Source organism: Uranotaenia lowii, chromosome 2 (genome assembly GCF_029784155.1).
Source record: "Uranotaenia lowii strain MFRU-FL chromosome 2, ASM2978415v1, whole genome shotgun sequence".
Taxonomy (NCBI): domain Eukaryota; kingdom Metazoa; phylum Arthropoda; class Insecta; order Diptera; family Culicidae; genus Uranotaenia; species Uranotaenia lowii.
This window is the reverse complement of record NC_073692.1, coordinates 245,771,464-245,788,311: the sequence shown is the minus strand read 5'-3', so window position 1 is coordinate 245,788,311 and position 16,848 is coordinate 245,771,464. Positions and strand designations below refer to the sequence as shown.

General features: G+C 32.7%; 1 protein-coding gene across 7 annotated transcripts in view; it reads right to left on the bottom strand.

Annotated features, from left to right (window-relative positions):
* LOC129744951 (neurotrimin-like) overlaps positions 1-16,515 on the bottom strand; it is a 148,062-nt gene extending 131,547 nt beyond the window's left edge. For 2 of the 7 annotated variants that reach the window (XM_055737739.1, XM_055737746.1), the window contains exon 1: positions 16,262-16,515. The gene's annotated coding sequence lies outside the window, so the exon portion shown is untranslated. Of the gene's footprint in view, positions 1-15,927; positions 16,041-16,107; positions 16,186-16,261 lie in introns of those variants that run through there. The other 5 variants (XM_055737742.1, XM_055737741.1, XM_055737740.1 and 2 more) reach the window with 5 other exon arrangements.
* Between the last annotated feature and the right edge of the window lie 333 nt (positions 16,516-16,848).

Below are 16,848 nucleotides of genomic sequence, written 5' to 3'. Positions count from 1 at the left end.
AACATGGTTTTTGAGTTTCATAATTTCTAAATGAATTTTTGATACGTTTGAATAGTTAAAAAAAAATAATAGTACTGATTAAAACTAAAACGTATAAAAAAAAATTCGTGACCAAATATTGACTCGTATGCAGTAGAGAGTGATTGATGATCTTTCATCTTACCTGATTAAAATTTGCTGACAAATTCTTATTTTCGACAGAGTTCAAATCAAATTTACATTAATGAGTTGGAATTTGGAACCTATAATTACATATAAAACTTTCGAATATAAGTTCAAAGTTTCAAGTATTTATGACCAATACAAGCTAACTTACCCAATGTTACCCTCCTCAGAGTGAGAGCATCAAATCGAATACCAATACTGAAACTTGTTCGAGGCATGCAGTTAATTTTCAATTTATACATTTCCCAATACGTTCGGCAATTGCTGCTCCTACACATAACCTTTGCCTTTTCCCATCCTTTTCCACCCAGATCACTTCGTCGACTGGTCGGCTGGATTTGAAACAGGAAAATCTGGAAAAAGGTTGCAAGTGCATCGAATCGGCATCCCGGAAACGCGAACTTCAAACTTAAAGGCTTTCGGCACCTTGCGTTTAGCTGCTGGAAATTTGTTTGCCGATGCCCTCCCATCATCTCTTCAGCCAAGTGAACGAACATGTACCCATTTTTCCAATAGATTCCAGTCACCAACAAATCACCGCCGGCAGCATGGCCTCTAATCCATCATCGATACACTATTTTCGCTCACAATAGTGTTGTGGAGCGCCCGATTCGAAGGGAAAGGATTTGTAAATTGATTATTTATTCAAACAGCACTGTGCGCCGCGCCATGCCTTTCGTGCAGCTGACATTGATGATTTAAACGGATTTCAATTAGATTTGATGCGAACGTTTTTCGGAAAGTCTCACGAGACCCTAAACATTCAGTAAAATGTTGGGCATTGGACAAAAGTCATGCACTTTTTAACAAGGTAAACGTGCAACCTTGGAAAAAATGCTGATAAAAACAGAAAGGATTTCAAGATTAGTGATTGGACAATGGACATGCTGTAAACCTTGATGGAGAAGAACCTGTTGATGAATAGGAATGATCGACTCGTAAATCTCTGTTATCGAAAATGCTGATTGCGAAGAACTTGTTTTAATTCTTACATTCTTCCTGTAATTTTGGAAGAATACTCTTTTTTATTATATTTTGATCTAAGTTTCGATAATACAATGCCATTGAAATCGTTGCATAAATGTGCCGAGATTTTTTTTTTCAATATTATTACTCGAAAAAAAAATCTTATGGTTTGATTCCTTTATAATCATATCAGCGAGTATAAAAAGATTTAATTTAAAGCATCAAACAACCGACGAAAAAATAATCTCTCGAAAAGTTTCTTTCAAACAAAAGGTCCCTCTACATGAAAATAAGTGAGTTTAGGTTTAAAGCATGGATCACGAAAAATCTGGACGCATTAAAAAAGGTCTATCTCGGAGCTATGTTAACGAAATAAAAATGTTTTGTAATCAAAATGTAGGGTTTTTATTGCACTTCAAAGGAAAAATAAGAAAAAAATTATTCCAATGTTGTTTTGATGAAATTTCGAACTTTTCGTCGAGAACCACTCATCTAAGTTTGGACACCCTATTCACTACCTCAGCGACCATTTTGTTCCACAATCTCTTCATCTCTGTTGCATCCCGAGTCGTCCTACCATTCTTCTTCATCTTTTCCTGGTTATATGCCCAACATTTTTCGATTGGGCGGAATTGAAGGCAGTTGGGTGGGTAGATGCCCTTTTCGACAAAATCCACCCGTTGGCCCAATACCACTGTAGTACCTCCTAGCTGTAATGGAAGCATGCCAAATCTGGTGAAAACTGGTCCTTTATGAGATCTAATGTACGAAAAAAAAACATTTCTCAGGCACTCCTCCTTGTACATTTCGGAGTCCATGGTCTTGTTTTTCACAAAAATCGGGGTTTTCCGTCCGCAGCTGCAAATACCTTGCCAGATCAAACACTTTCTTGCAAACTTATCGGCAAAAACGAATTTGAACTTGGCGGGGACATCACCCCGACCAGTGGCTTTGTAAAATTTTTGGCCAGATTTCACGATTTTTGAAACAGACCACGTCGGGTTTTTTACGTGGATGTCCAAAATTAATTTTCGCCTCGCGTTCGAATGTTCGAATCATTATGAAATTTTCAACACTGATAGAGGAAACATTTCCGAACAAAGTACTGTCAAAACATTCCAGATCCGACAACTATGAGCTTTATGGTATAATAAACAGTACGTCCAGATTTTGGATGATCCATGCTTTATTTGTTTAAATATTTCATGTTTGTTGCTTTTTATACTTGTTTATTCACAGTGAGTATACCGAACATAGTGTTTAAATTTAAATAAGTTGAGGTTATTAAGAAGCTTATCGACAATTGATCGCTTAACAGTAGACTACTTCAGTTTTCGCGTTTTTCGCTTATCACAACGGAACCTATAAGGGAGAATGGGTAGACTTGATCCTATTTTCTTCTTTTCCTTATATCTTTTTTTGGATCAACTCTCCATCTTTTGCATTTTTCGACAGCGTGTAGGGTAACGGACCTATTTTGGACCGCTTTGGGAAATGGCTATGCTATTTTCACCAATCAAAAAGCATATGTTACAATTTTCGACTGCTTTGTCCGTTCATTACGAAGATCAAGGCATTTTCTATCGAAAAATATCGTCGTTTGTTGCAATGTAACAAGATTTTTGGGAGTGTATAGTTGCACTAAGAAACCTGGCCATAAGGAACAGAGTATCTTTATTCTGGGTACCAGGCCACTGCGGTATCCTAGGGAACGAAGAAGCAGACCAACTAGCTAGGGAAGGATCTCAGGGACTGTTGATTGGACCTGAACCTTTCTGCGGAGTATCGAGAAGTGCCTTGACTATGGAGCTCAAGAACTGGGAAAGCACCACTATTGTTTCCAACTGGAAAACAGCGGAGGGAGCAACCCAGGCAAAAAGATTCATTGAACCAAGCGCACGACTCTCAAAAAACATGTTGAACTTAAGTAAGCACGAATTAAGTACTTACACAGGTCTCTTGACCGGACATTGTCCAACAAAACAGCATCTCAAAAGGATAAACATAATTCTGAACGATGACTGTCGGTTCTGCGGGTTCGAAAAAGAAACTGCAGAGCATCTTCTATGCAACTGCTGCGCCCTCCTAAATAGGAGAGAGCGTGTACTTGGGGCAAAGTTAATTAGCGCACAAGACATATGGTTGCATATCAGCCCTAAGAAGGTTATATCATACATCTTTGATATCATACCCGATTGGGATAAAATGCTTAGTCAGCAATCAACTGTCACTCCAATCAATAGTGCAGGTGAACCTGACAGCATATAGTAACGCGGGGTAAACACCACAATAGATCAACTACTGGTCGCAGTGGGCTCTCCCCTACAGGAAGAAACAAGATTTAAGTCTAAAAACACGTTTCTTCAAACATTACTCTGGTCAGTACTTTGGAGCACCAGGATTCTATTTTGGACCACCCTTTGGACCTATTTTGGACCACCCTTAAACTAAATAAGTTTTTTTTTCTAAATTTTGCTATATTTCGACAGCGATTTATGCGCAATTATGCGAATTATTCAGATAATTTTGTCTTTTCTTATTGTTATAGACTAGTCAAGTTTTTTTTGTTCGATAAGAATAGAGTAAAAACTGTAAAATTCCTGTTATATAGCGATTCCAAATGTTATGAAAATTCTGACAGCACACTGAAATCTCGACGAAATTGATTCTGGAGTGTTTAATACTGGCCAGTTTGCTTATCTTTAGACTCAATTTTCAAAACGCAAATCTCCTTCAGGCGACCCAATGATAAGTTTAGAAAGTCTGACATCATGAACATCGCGACATCAATCGATGCATTTTGACTTCCAAAACCTCAGTGGATTTGGTTTGGCTTCAGTTCTGTAGATAGATTCAAAAAGATAATCTTTTAGATCATTTTCACAAAAATTCAGTTTTAAGTTTGATACTAACTTTGTTCTAGGATAAAATTTATCGTTGGAGTAATTTTCCATCAGTTTTTTTATATTGCATAACCACAGGGGCTGAAAAACTTGATTTTTAGTACTTTATCGTTTGTAAAATTTACACATTTTAACCACCTTTTCCCAAGTTTTGAAACATATATAGTTATAATTGAATATATTATTTGATAAAATTGTTCTAATATTAACTGAGATATTTCAACTGTTACAAAAATTAAACTCGTTGCATATTTGCCGATTTGTTGTCGTTTTTTTCCAAACCCCTTTTTATATTTCGTTTCTTCTACCTACCCAAGTTGTTTTCCTCGAAAGTCATTCCTGAATGCACTCATTTTACTGGCAATCCTAAATGGTTGAAACTTTAATACCAAACTATCAATCATTTTTCATGAAGCATAAAAAACAATGACTTAATAAAAAATTGGTGCAAGTCCAAGTTTTCATGTTTTGAGGCTTATTTAAGCTGTGTGATTCAAAGCATAGTGCACAAAAAGTAAGTTAACACTATGATTGGCTTGGTTTTATGCCGATTACAATGAACCTCGTCGAATGGCGAGTTTGGGCTTTGGCGAGTTGATTAAATAAAATCATGCTTAAATTCCAAATTTTATTCATAATGAGTGATTGAAATAGTATGCATAATTCTTCCATATTGTCGTACAACGTCTTATTACGTCCATGAACATTTAACAGCAAATTTAATACCCAGGTTATGTTGAGTGGTTTAAAACAAGCCCCTAAGGAATAAAGTAGGACCTACGACATGGGTCAAATTGCTATTAAAACCAGTCATTTTGCTTTTCCGAGCTTGCAAAATAGTTTTCATGTGTTTTATCATAGCTGTGAACATGTTTGTATTTGTAAAATTCATCACAGCTATGCAACAAACCTCTTGAAAGTTGACTCCAATAATGGCACGTCCTCCTGAAATGGCCCTGATTCGGTCCAACAATGAAAAATCAAAATTTCATTTTCAATTTTCTCTCCGTTAACAGCTAAGTCAAATAAAATTTTAGATGTGATTAGAATCATTAGAAATAGCTTTAACTATATTTGTTCAAAATTTTTATGAATAACATGATTTATGAGAAAAATATTGGTAAAAAGCTACAAGGTGGTCTAAAATATGTACCCGGTCCAAAATAAGTCCGTTACCCTAGTCAAGTTTATGTGCACGTGCACGTTTTTATAAGTAACACAACAGTAAGTTGCCTCAACATTTCTATCTAAACTTATTTAACGACTTCGATTTGGCTCGTATAAAATAACACCCTAATTTAGGGTTACAAGGGGAAAAGGAAAAAAGGGTCTACGTAGTGTCAGGAGCTCGTAAATTACTAAAAATTTGTAAGATAAACAGAACATATTTCAAAATATAAATATATTTCCATATAAGTTTGCATTTCACAAATTATATGTGTCCGAAAGCTTTATTCTCTATCTTTCAGACAAAATCTATGTTTGAGTATTTTTTACCAGGCAGTTCTTGTGTAATTAAAGTTATTGAATAGATATGAATTATCTTGTTTGAAGCCATGATGACGATCTATCCTATTGAAAAATATACCTTTTTGAACTCTAGGGATTAATTGAATCCATAAAGAACATCTTAGAAAACTTTTTTATAAAAAAAAAATGATTATCTACCATTGATTAAAAAATAAAGCATTTGATATTATACTTCAACGAAAGACATATTTGAGTGAATATTTTTGTGATAATTTTTTCATGTGAAAAACATTCTAATGTTATGAAAAAATATCTTCAAGCGAAATTTTGTTAAATCTTTCAAGCAAAATCACCGACTCAAAAGATAAATTTCAAAAAATATTTGAAACGGCTCATACCTTGAGGCTTTAAGTAGCCAAACTCGTTTTCTGTGATTACAATTATTTTTTAAAGATTAGATCATCACTTTTTGAAGAGAACAAGAAATAGATAGGAAAATATGAAAATTAAAAGAGTTACAGACGAAGATCAATAGCTTACAGCATAATTATTATAATGCAAAACAATCATATCCCAGCATATGGGAGCGCGATTTATGAGATTTAGTTCTGATTTGCATTTTGTTGCATTTTGCCCCAGTCAGCTAACTGAATTATAAAAATATTTATTTAAAAAAATTTGGTGATTGTTCGAAAAATATTTGTGAACTAACAGTGTTGGTATTGGATAATGAAAGCAGTATAAAGTTTGTAGGTGATATCATTAGGCTAATCCGTCATACGAGGTAAAGTTTTTTACAACATCGAAAAATATAAAAATTTGAACATTTATTGCTCGATTTTTTAAATTTTTTATGGGAATCATAAATAATAATATGATAGCATAAATAATAAGCATTACCGTCAACGGGGGCATCATGCAACACTTTTCAACTTCAATGGTTTTTTAAAAACTTAATATCCATACATAATCATACCGCTTGTACCTACATCAAAAGTTTTGAGGGTGATGGGACATCAAAATGATGAAGTTAGAAAAGTTATTAGTTTAACCAGTTATTTTTAAATTTACATAAATATGCGATTTTCATCCTTTTAAGAAAAAGGGTTAAGTTTTAACAAACAATATTTTTCCAAAAAAATCAAATGAAAACGTTTGAAAATTTATAGTCTCTGATACATTTGTGATTTCATTACGCATAAGGCGCCAATTGCAGTAACTTTTGAATTTCTTCGAATTAAATTTTACATTTTTTCCCTCAAATATTATTTTAAAGAAAACGTATAAGGGTGCTGCATAAATTTAGGGGTAAAAATTACTACAAAAAAAATTTATTGGCTGAAATCATAAAAAATATGTTTAGATGGATAAAACTTTGAAATTACCAAACGCCTGATGAAAAACAATCATATTCCAGCATATGGAATCGATGATTAAAAGGTGAATCTTTGATGTGCATATTGATGAATTGTAGCCCAGACTAATAGCTCAACAGTAAAAATATTTATTTGAAAAAAATTTGGTGATTGTCCGAAAAATATCTTTACACCAACAGTGTTGTGTAGGATAATAAAAGTTACATTATGTTTATAGTTTATATCACTAAGCCAATCCGTCATACTGGGTAAATTTTTTACGGCATTGAAAAATATAAGAAATTTTACATCTATTGCTCGATTTTTAAAATTTTCTATGAGAATCAAAAACTTCAAAAAACTATCTCACGATGTCATCATCATTTTGTTATCATTCAATGATAACTTTATTGCATTATGTTAAAACAATAAATTGAATAAGTGTTGTGCTATACCAAATCTTGCATCGAACCCTGCTGTTGCATGATGCCCCGTTCGACGGTAACATGTATTTACTTGATTGAATTTTAATTTTTTTCCTACGAAACGTTAGGGAAATATTCCGAAGGAAACAATCGTTTTATTGAATATTACTTCACGATGTGCTGTAATGATGTAGACACATTCGCCAATAATTGAATGCATGTAAACCATGTTTCTTGGGCATATATTTTCATTCAATTACTGCAACTGCACAATCTAATGAGTGCGGAAATAATGTCTTCTTAGAAACGTTAGTTGCGATAACATTCCAAGTATAAGGCTGTGATCCCCTTCAGCACCACAACGCATGGGACACAGTCTAGGCAACGACTGACTAAGAACCCACCTATTATATCTGTGGCGCTACCGTAAACCGCAACTTGCACGTGATTATAAGCCATACACAAAGTGTTCACCCTTTTCCTTTCCAGTATCGTCTGCGAATTCTTTGAACCGAAACCAATTGGCCCGGCCGGTAGCAATCCAGCCGGTAGGTACGAAGGATCTTTAAAAATTTACAATCTTTCCTTAGAATCACTTTCGCCGCAGTCAGCTGAAATTGCACGAAAAGAAGGAGAAATATAACCCTTTCCGACTTGCAGAAAATGACCGTCGATGATGAAAGAATTGAGAAGTTGAAAGCTATGATTCACCCAAATAGTTTTTTTTTTCAGGTCCGCTTAGTAATGAATTATACTAAGTTAAATTTATCCAAATATTCAGAAGAAAATCTGAACTAAATTTAAACGACCAAATTGAAGACAGAATAAACCTCCGTATGATTTTTTCTTAGATATTTCTACCATTTTTTCAACAAGATCAAAATAATGCTTTCGTTCTCACTTTATTTCTGTTATTCGATTAAAGTCGAATGAAAAAAAAAAAATTTAGGAAAGTGTATGAAATATGGCAAATTTAGAAAAATGCTTTCTCGAAGTAACGTACATGTAAAAATCAAAAACGACTCTCCAACTAACTTAAAAATATTTCCTAACACCCATGTTTCTTGGAAGTGATCAATTAAGAATATGATAGCAAGCATCTTAACACTTAAAAGTTCAAAAGAAAAGTCAGTCTACCAAATTCAAACAGCTGTAACTTTCAATTCCCTGGACTTAACTACATCAAATTACTTTTTTGAGTTATTTAACCGGGTTACGTTAACAACTACTGCGGACCAACTACGAGATACCGTGAACTAAGGCATCATGCAACACTTTTCATCTTCAATGGCTTCTAAAAACTTAATGTCCACAGATAATCATACCTCTTGTACATCAAAAGCTTTAAGGATGATAGGACATCAAATTGACGAAATCAGAAAAATTGTTGATTTCACCAGTTATTTTTTAATTTACAAAAACATGCGATTTTCACCCTACTAAGAAAAAGGGGTAAAGTTGCAACAAACTTTGTATGTAATGGAAAATCATATGCAAACGTTTCAAAATTTATAGTTTTTGATATATTTGTGATGTCATAACGCATGAAGCACAAAGTGAAGTAATTTTTGGTTTGGTGAAATAATTTTTACATTTTTTCTGTCAAAAATGTTTCTAAAGAAAATGCTAGGGGTGTTGCATACATTCAGGGGATAAAAAATACTAGAAAAATTCTACAAGCTGAAATCATAAAAATTAATCATTGGATGGATGAAATTTTGAAATTTACATACGCGTGATGTAAAACAAAAATATTTTAGCATATGGAAAATAGATTCAAAAGTGAATTTTTTACTCTCTAGTTAAATTTCTAGTGTCCAACCCCGCCTTTAGACGGGGTATTCTAAAATCGGCATAAAACAAAAGACATTCATACTTTTACTTAATTTTAGCGCAGAATGTTTCAAAATATGTTAATCTAACAATCCATACAAATAAAAATTGTTAATCAAGCAGTTGTCAAAAGCTACATCTAAAAGGTATTTAAAACATGAAAAATCAGGAAATGGACCGATCTTCGGTCAAAAATTTATCAATTTCGAAAACCCTTGATCTATTTGTTTTTTCAATCTAAAAAAAAAGATAATTAGAAGTTAGGTCTGAGAGTTGCCACTATTCTGGATTAATTTTTTGAGAAAAAGTGTCCTTAGTTAGGTAGGAGAGATGAAGCTAAAACCCCGTCTTAAGGCGGGGTTGTGACAACAACGACAACTACAGGAAAAATATGCACAATATCCATTTTTCATATGAGTTGAAATATCTCAGTTATATGTGGAACAATTTTAACATTAAATATAAAAAATATTGCTATGAGTTTGTCTTAAGATGTTTCAAAATTAGGGAAAGAATTATTGAAGTGTGTAGAAACTACAGCCGAAAAAGTACTGAAAGTCAAGTGCGTTTGCCCCTTTGGTTATGCAATTTTTGAAAAATGTGTCAAAAATGTTTATTCATAGAAAAAGTTTTGCTTAGAACAAAAGTTGTTTGTAATCAACTAAGCATTTTTTTCATCGCAAAACAATAAGGTTCTAGAGGGTTACTCAATACTTTGAAATTGAATTTGTTGTCTACATTTCAAGAATTTTTTGAGCTACGCAATGAAATGTTTTTAGAGGCTACTTTTTTGGTTTTAATAACTTGTCACTACTTTACCCTCACATACCGAAATTCATCTCAAAAAAATGGGTACCGTAAAACGTGGTAGCATTGATCATCGGGGTAAATTTGATCAACAATAAATTTTTCCACATTATCATCAATAACTCAATTTATAGTTTGAATTTTTGAAAACTGTTTTCAACGTTTGAAAGCCTATAAATTGAGTATCAAATAGTAAAAATTTGGTTTGTATTTGATTTTTTTCTGTTTTAAAAAATGTAATTTCAAATCTTAAAATATCTATTTTTGCAGGGCTCGCAAACAAACAGCTCTGATGATACCAAAAAGCATTTAGAATCTAACGGGTTGTTGAATGTGATAGAAACACTTTTTCTCTTTGTATATGTATAATTAGTGTGCTATTTTTATAGTCATTTAATGATAAATTTAAAAAATAAGTACATTTTCATAGAGTAAGCCCGAATTGGACAAATGGATAGGAACCCTATCAAATAGTTAACTTTGGAGAAAAAATGAAAATGGAAATAATGGGAGGGCCTAGGGGAATGTGTGAAGGTAAAATTTTTTGTATTTTGAAGCTAAAAATATTTAGCAATTGTTATAATTTTTGCCCCTAAATGTATGCATCATCATTGTTCTTATTCCGATTATTAATGCTTTTGAAAGAAAACGTTAAAAAGCAAGGTAAATTGATAAACTATATAGCATTTGTAAATATTATGAAGGTGTTTGGTATTCTTTATGATCAAAAAACTGGTTAAAACCGTCCAAATAGAGACTGATCAATATTACCCCAATTCATCAAATTCTGAACAGAGACGAAATCGATTTAAAATCAAATTTAAAATAGTCTACTAAATTTCTGCAACCATGTTTTTCTTTCATAGGAGTCCAGTACTGGTTTTAAAAATATGAAACATGTTACATTCCCCATAACAGAAAAAAATAATCGAAAAATATTGAAAAAAGTGATCAATATGACCCCGGATTACGGTACCTTGAAACAGGGTGAATAGGAGGTGAATCGGGACCAACTTCTGAGCATCTTAATTCATAATTTTTTTTTGAATTTTAAAAAGATGAAGAATTTGAAAAAAGAAATAAGAAAGAAATAATATAAAAAATTGTTGCCTTCACTTTTATTAAGAAGCAAAGAATATAAGACTAAATTTGACTAATTTTAGGACAATTATTCCAAATATTAATTTAGTTTTGTTTTCTATAAACTCCAGTTATTAGAAAAAAAATTGATAATAAGTGAGAATTCGCCGAACGAATGTGTGCACTTTTTAGCAAAACTGTAGAACATTGCAAATGTTTTGAAAATAAATGTTTTAACTCAATGATCAACTTTCTCGAAGACATCGAGGGATTTTGACTTCGAAGAAAAAAGTTATTGATGTTTTCTTTTTTAAATGTTTCCCAAATCTGCAAAAAACGGGAGTTTTGGCGATTTTTTATGGAAGATTTAAACTAATCAGAATTATTGATATTTTATAAGTCAAAAGTCAAATCGTTTCCCTGTCTCCAACAAAATTATTAAATGGTAAAATCTTTCATTTCAAAATTTATGATGTCAGGAATAGTTGTTATCTTACCTATTGAAATTTCCCAAAACTAAACAATTAATTTTGTACAAGCGTTGAATTTCTGAACCAAAAACATCAAGGCAGTTTCCTGAATTGAATGAAGGATAATAAAAAGATTTAAAATCAGCAATGGTTCACAGGTACGTTTATAAGTTTATCTTAGATCGTTTTCAACCAAAACTGACCAATTTTATAATTTACCCAAGTCATATCCTCAAAACTACAGGTAATAGACCAAATTTGACAAATGTTTTGAATTCAAGACGCCAAAATCTTCTTACATCAGATATTAAAATAAAGGCACTAAAAATGCCCTATGTTATAAGACTGGAAATCTAAATACGGCATACAGATTGTATCCCAAAAGTTCGAAAACATTTAACCAGAATGATTTTCCCCCAGAATGACAAATACCCGAAATCCAACCATTCCCCAGAAATTTTATTCCCAGAATGCACCGTTTACCAGAATATTTTTCCTAAGGATGGACCATTTTAATTTTTTCCCCAGAATGGACCATTTCCCAGAATTTGTTTCCATTGAACAGAACATTTCCTAGAATGCCACAAAACCTGGATTTTTCTGTAGCTTTGTTTTCTCCTCTAGTTTAATCTTTTTTTTTCTTTTGACTTACAATTGTTTAATAATCTCCAACTCAATTTATTTAAGAACCAGTATTGTATTTTGTTAAAGGTTTGGAAACTTTGCTTTTTTGGCGTGGCAGACGGAGCTAAGGGATCACCCCTAGCTTTCACGCAGACCAAGGAAGCCCCGACAGATTAAGGTTTGCCGCTTCTGACGGCGGGTCGGTGGCTTTGCCGCTAAAGAATTATATTTAGGGAACCCAATTTTTATGGAAAAAAAATCTTTTTTTTTTATTTCAGTTTAGAATAATCTATTTCATTCAATTTTCTGGGAAAGGGTATGTCAGGCTAAACAATTTTTTGGGAAAATGGTTTCTTCTGGAGAAAGTTTTTTGGGAAAGTGGTTTTCTGGTGATTGAAATTCTGGGGATTTTTCATTCTGGACCTGCATTACCACCATGCAATTTCTTTCCTATCCACTAAGATAGAAGTGAACAAAAATATTGTCGTTAACTTATACATAATCAAAATCATGTGATTTTAAATTTTCTTCAATGTGTTACTCAAGGGATCGACTGTATTTTTATTGATGTTAATTTTTTTACGGCAAATCAGTCCAAGCTTTTTTATGACACGATTTTTTTGCGTCGGGAATGTAATAAAATTCGTGTCACAAAAAAGCTTGGACTGATTTGCCGTAAAAAATAAACATTTTCTTCAATTTAAGAAAAAAAATCTACCATGCTTTATGAATCAACAGATATTGAAACTTAAAAGAAATGAAAAATACTTTGAGCTTTAAATGATTGAAAATGCAAAAACCTCCAACCGAAAATCTTTCTCATGATGATAGATAAAATATTTAAAATGAAATATTTTTATGAATTTTCAATAAATTTTGGTTTTTTTTTCTATGGATTTGAATTATTATTTCTACATCTAATTTTGCATTTTATTATAATTAAGCTATACACTACTTTTTTCAGATCTAGACTACGCACGATGTTTACAAATTCTTCCAAAACCATTATTTTTGGAATACTCATATCGATGAGGAAGTTTCAGTGAAATATAAAAAAAATGTTTAGAATTGAAAATGAAGGGAAATAATTAGTGTGAAAAGAAAAGACAGTCAGATAAAAAAAAATTCTAAATCAAGGAATAAGAATTTTTTTTCTTAACAGCTTATGCCGACGAAGTTTCAACAATAAAAAATAAAAATCTTATTATGGCTATAATTTTTTTTAAATGTTAGTGCTATTTGAAAAGCGAGGTTGATTTTGATCAATCAGCACCAATATTCAAGATGAATCACTCTTAAGTAAAATTGGTTCATCATGTGAACATTTCTTATCTGAATTTTGGCAAAATACACAGATCTTTAATTGATTGGGATATAATCGTTGAAGTTGTAATGTTGACTTTGTAATGCTAAATAAGTCATGTATTTTTTATTCTTCCTAATTCAACTGAGTTTACGACAGTTATAGCTAAATTGACGCATATTTTGAACAATTCCATCATTCATTTTTAACCGAGATAAGATAGAAATGAAACCTATGAGGCTTGAAACAGATTATCAGATTACAGATTATCTCAAACAAATAAGTTTTACATATTAAACGATATGCTAGTTGATTTCCGGTAAAAAAATTACGTTGGACCCTCGAAAAATTTGAAAAATATCAGAAGGTAAATAAATCTATGTCAAATCAGATTTATTTCTTATCCATCACCCTTCCGATGTTAGTTATAACTTTAAAAGGATGCAGAAATATTATGCAAACTTTGTATCGATGTTTGTACATTTTGCTTCTATGTAATTCAATCCTATTAATCCCGTTGTATAGTATCTTATGTCTTTTCAAGGTACAACTTGGTTCAGACTTGAATGTTATTGTATGGAATACGATATGGGATGCAGATTTTATTCACCGTAGAATGGGGTGAATCGGAACAATTTTTGGACTATTTCCGTAATATTTCTGTCAAATGATGGTTTTTTGAACCCGATTTGTTCAGATGATGTATTTTGTTACCCTAAACCAATCTTGATAAAAAAAAGTTGAAAGGGGTTTTCAACTATCAATTTTAAAACATAAATTTTGGTTGACCCTCCAAGTGGGGTGAGTAGGGAAAGTTGCTTTTTTATCGAGATACTCCTGTTCTTAGAAACTGTTCGACAATAAAAATGCGTTAATTTTAGCATCCTAAGCAAAACCTGAATCAGTGCATAGTTTTTCGCTTTGCAGCTGTTTTTTTTTTTCAATCTCCAGTAATCACATTTTTTATCACTCGCACTTATGTAAATTCGAAGACATGTTTAAGGTCGTGCCTAACTCCAGGGGCACAACAAAACTCTAATGAAATTTAGATTTTATTTCTAGATTTCCTACGAAAGCTGAAATTATTTTTTTTTTCCCATTTTACATCATTTTCAATAATCTAGGGGGATTTCAAACGCCTTTATGGACATATCTCAAAAAACTCCACGATTAGTGGGAAAAGCAGTTTAAATAAATTGTTTCCTTTTTTCGCCAACTTCATCTTGAAGGAATTCATCATCATACATCAAACATCACTATTCGAAGTGATGCACAACAACACTTGCCATCGTATGAAATTTTGCGATTTTTTATGCCTCATATATATATTTTTTTAAATTTATACAAACAACATAAAGTAAATTGAATTTATATTTGCTTTTACGCAATAAAGCAAAGAACGTATTAGTCCTGAAATGAGAAAAAATGTATGGATTACTTGGTATTTATATCATAAGAATTTTTTCTCTTTGAATCGGCACACACATCCATGTCCTCATTCATTCCATTTTAAACGAATTTTTAATTGGTAGAGTCACTTTGAAGCGTCCTCTGGGGTATAAAAAGATCAACGATAAAAGAAAAAAATGTTGAGATAACCGTTGAAATTAGTTCATGTAGGTACATTATTTTGAATATGAAATATCAAGCTACATTTAGTGCCAACGATGTGAAACTAACATTCTTCTTATTCTGGAAACATTACCTTAGATCTGTAGCAATTTGTGAAACTTGCATGAGTTATTAGTAAAGAAAACAAATAACGATTTACATCGCTTTTGTTTTGTTTTGTTATGAAGATGTGTATTTCTTTAGATTTTCTTAGGGAATTTTTAACCTACAATCTGTTTCATAGATCACAGATACTATTCTTAAATCACAGGTTACAGATATCTTTAAAAAAATATTTAAACTGAAATAAAACTCTTTGTTTTTTAGTATAAATTCCAGTGTAAATTAACTTCATAGTTTCTCTCATTGACATTTTACATGGTATGTATGTAAATCATAGATTCTCAGGTTTTTCTGAACAACACGACATAATTTATTCCTGCAACCATTATGGGAACCAGTAACATATTATTTAACATTCCCAATGTTTGCAATGTTTTTTTTTTAACATTAATGAGCTGTATTTAAGATCTGAGGTCGTAAGAACGGAAGCTTTCATTTTGAATTCAATGTAAATTACAATGTAAACGCACAATAATCAAACAAGCGACGAACGTCCAAAATTTACAATGTTCCTCTTCTTATCCGTCCAGTTAAACTCATAACTGATTGTGAAACCACCAACAATTACCATGGATTCCATATTCAAAGTAGACTTTTTTTTAGAGTTTGTATATAATTCATCGTCACTATCACATTTCTACCCTCTCAAAATCTAAAACAACGTACAGTTGTCAATCGGAACTATTTGATTAATCAAATTAAACTTCGAACGACTCGTAATGAATATCTAAAAATAGATCCTCCTCTTTTTATTTTAAGTTGAGCTTGCTGAAGGATCACGTTTCTATTTACGTTTTGCTGGACATGTTGAACTGTATAATGATGAATTTCCGTTCCATCACGATAATCATTGCTAAAAGCTTCGATGGAGAACTTTGCACTTTTAAAACCAACGTTAAGTAAATTATACGACGACAACATTCCGAACCAAGACAAAACATTCCGGGAGTGAATTTGTAATCGCAACTTTACGGCTGCACTATCTAGATGCACTTGGCTAGAGCGATGTTCACACAACGAATCAGCACAAAATCGCAAACATTATCTCACGAAACAGCGGAAACAATCGGCGGCCTCGGCTTAGCAAAACAAAAAAAAAAGAACCAGCACAAAAACCGCCATTTACCACAATCACAGCTGTTTTACATTTTATCGACGAAAAGCTAAAAACTGACCGCCGTCCAATGCAGTTTTCCACACTATTTAAGCACGCCAATCACTTCAGCAGCGCATAAATACCCACTCGAAAAGGGCCAATTGTGTTGTGTTTTGATGTTGATATAGCACTGGGAAAGCACTTAGAAGTGTCTTCACAATTTCGGCTAGTTTGTTCCCATGGTTCGAATTTTGCCAACCAAACGCGACCACCTGCACCGATCAACTGTGTTCCGAGATTTGCAACGGCCCAAAACCAAAGTCGCGTGCTTAGGACTCACTCATCATAAACATTTCAAATTTCTACCATTTTCCAGCGCGTCGGCGCACTTTAAACACTAGCATGCTTTCGATGCATTCCGGGAACCCAAAGACACATGGAACCGGCGAAAAACGTAAACATTGGGTAACTCACTTTTCCAACCAAAGAGGATAAACAATTTTCCGATTTGGTTTTCCTGCTTTCGTGTTTGGCGCTCAAACTTGTCGTTTCCGGTCGGGCTTTGGCTGGAAAGTTAGTTCTTCGGCTGTCTCGTTCGTGTCTGAGATTATCATAAA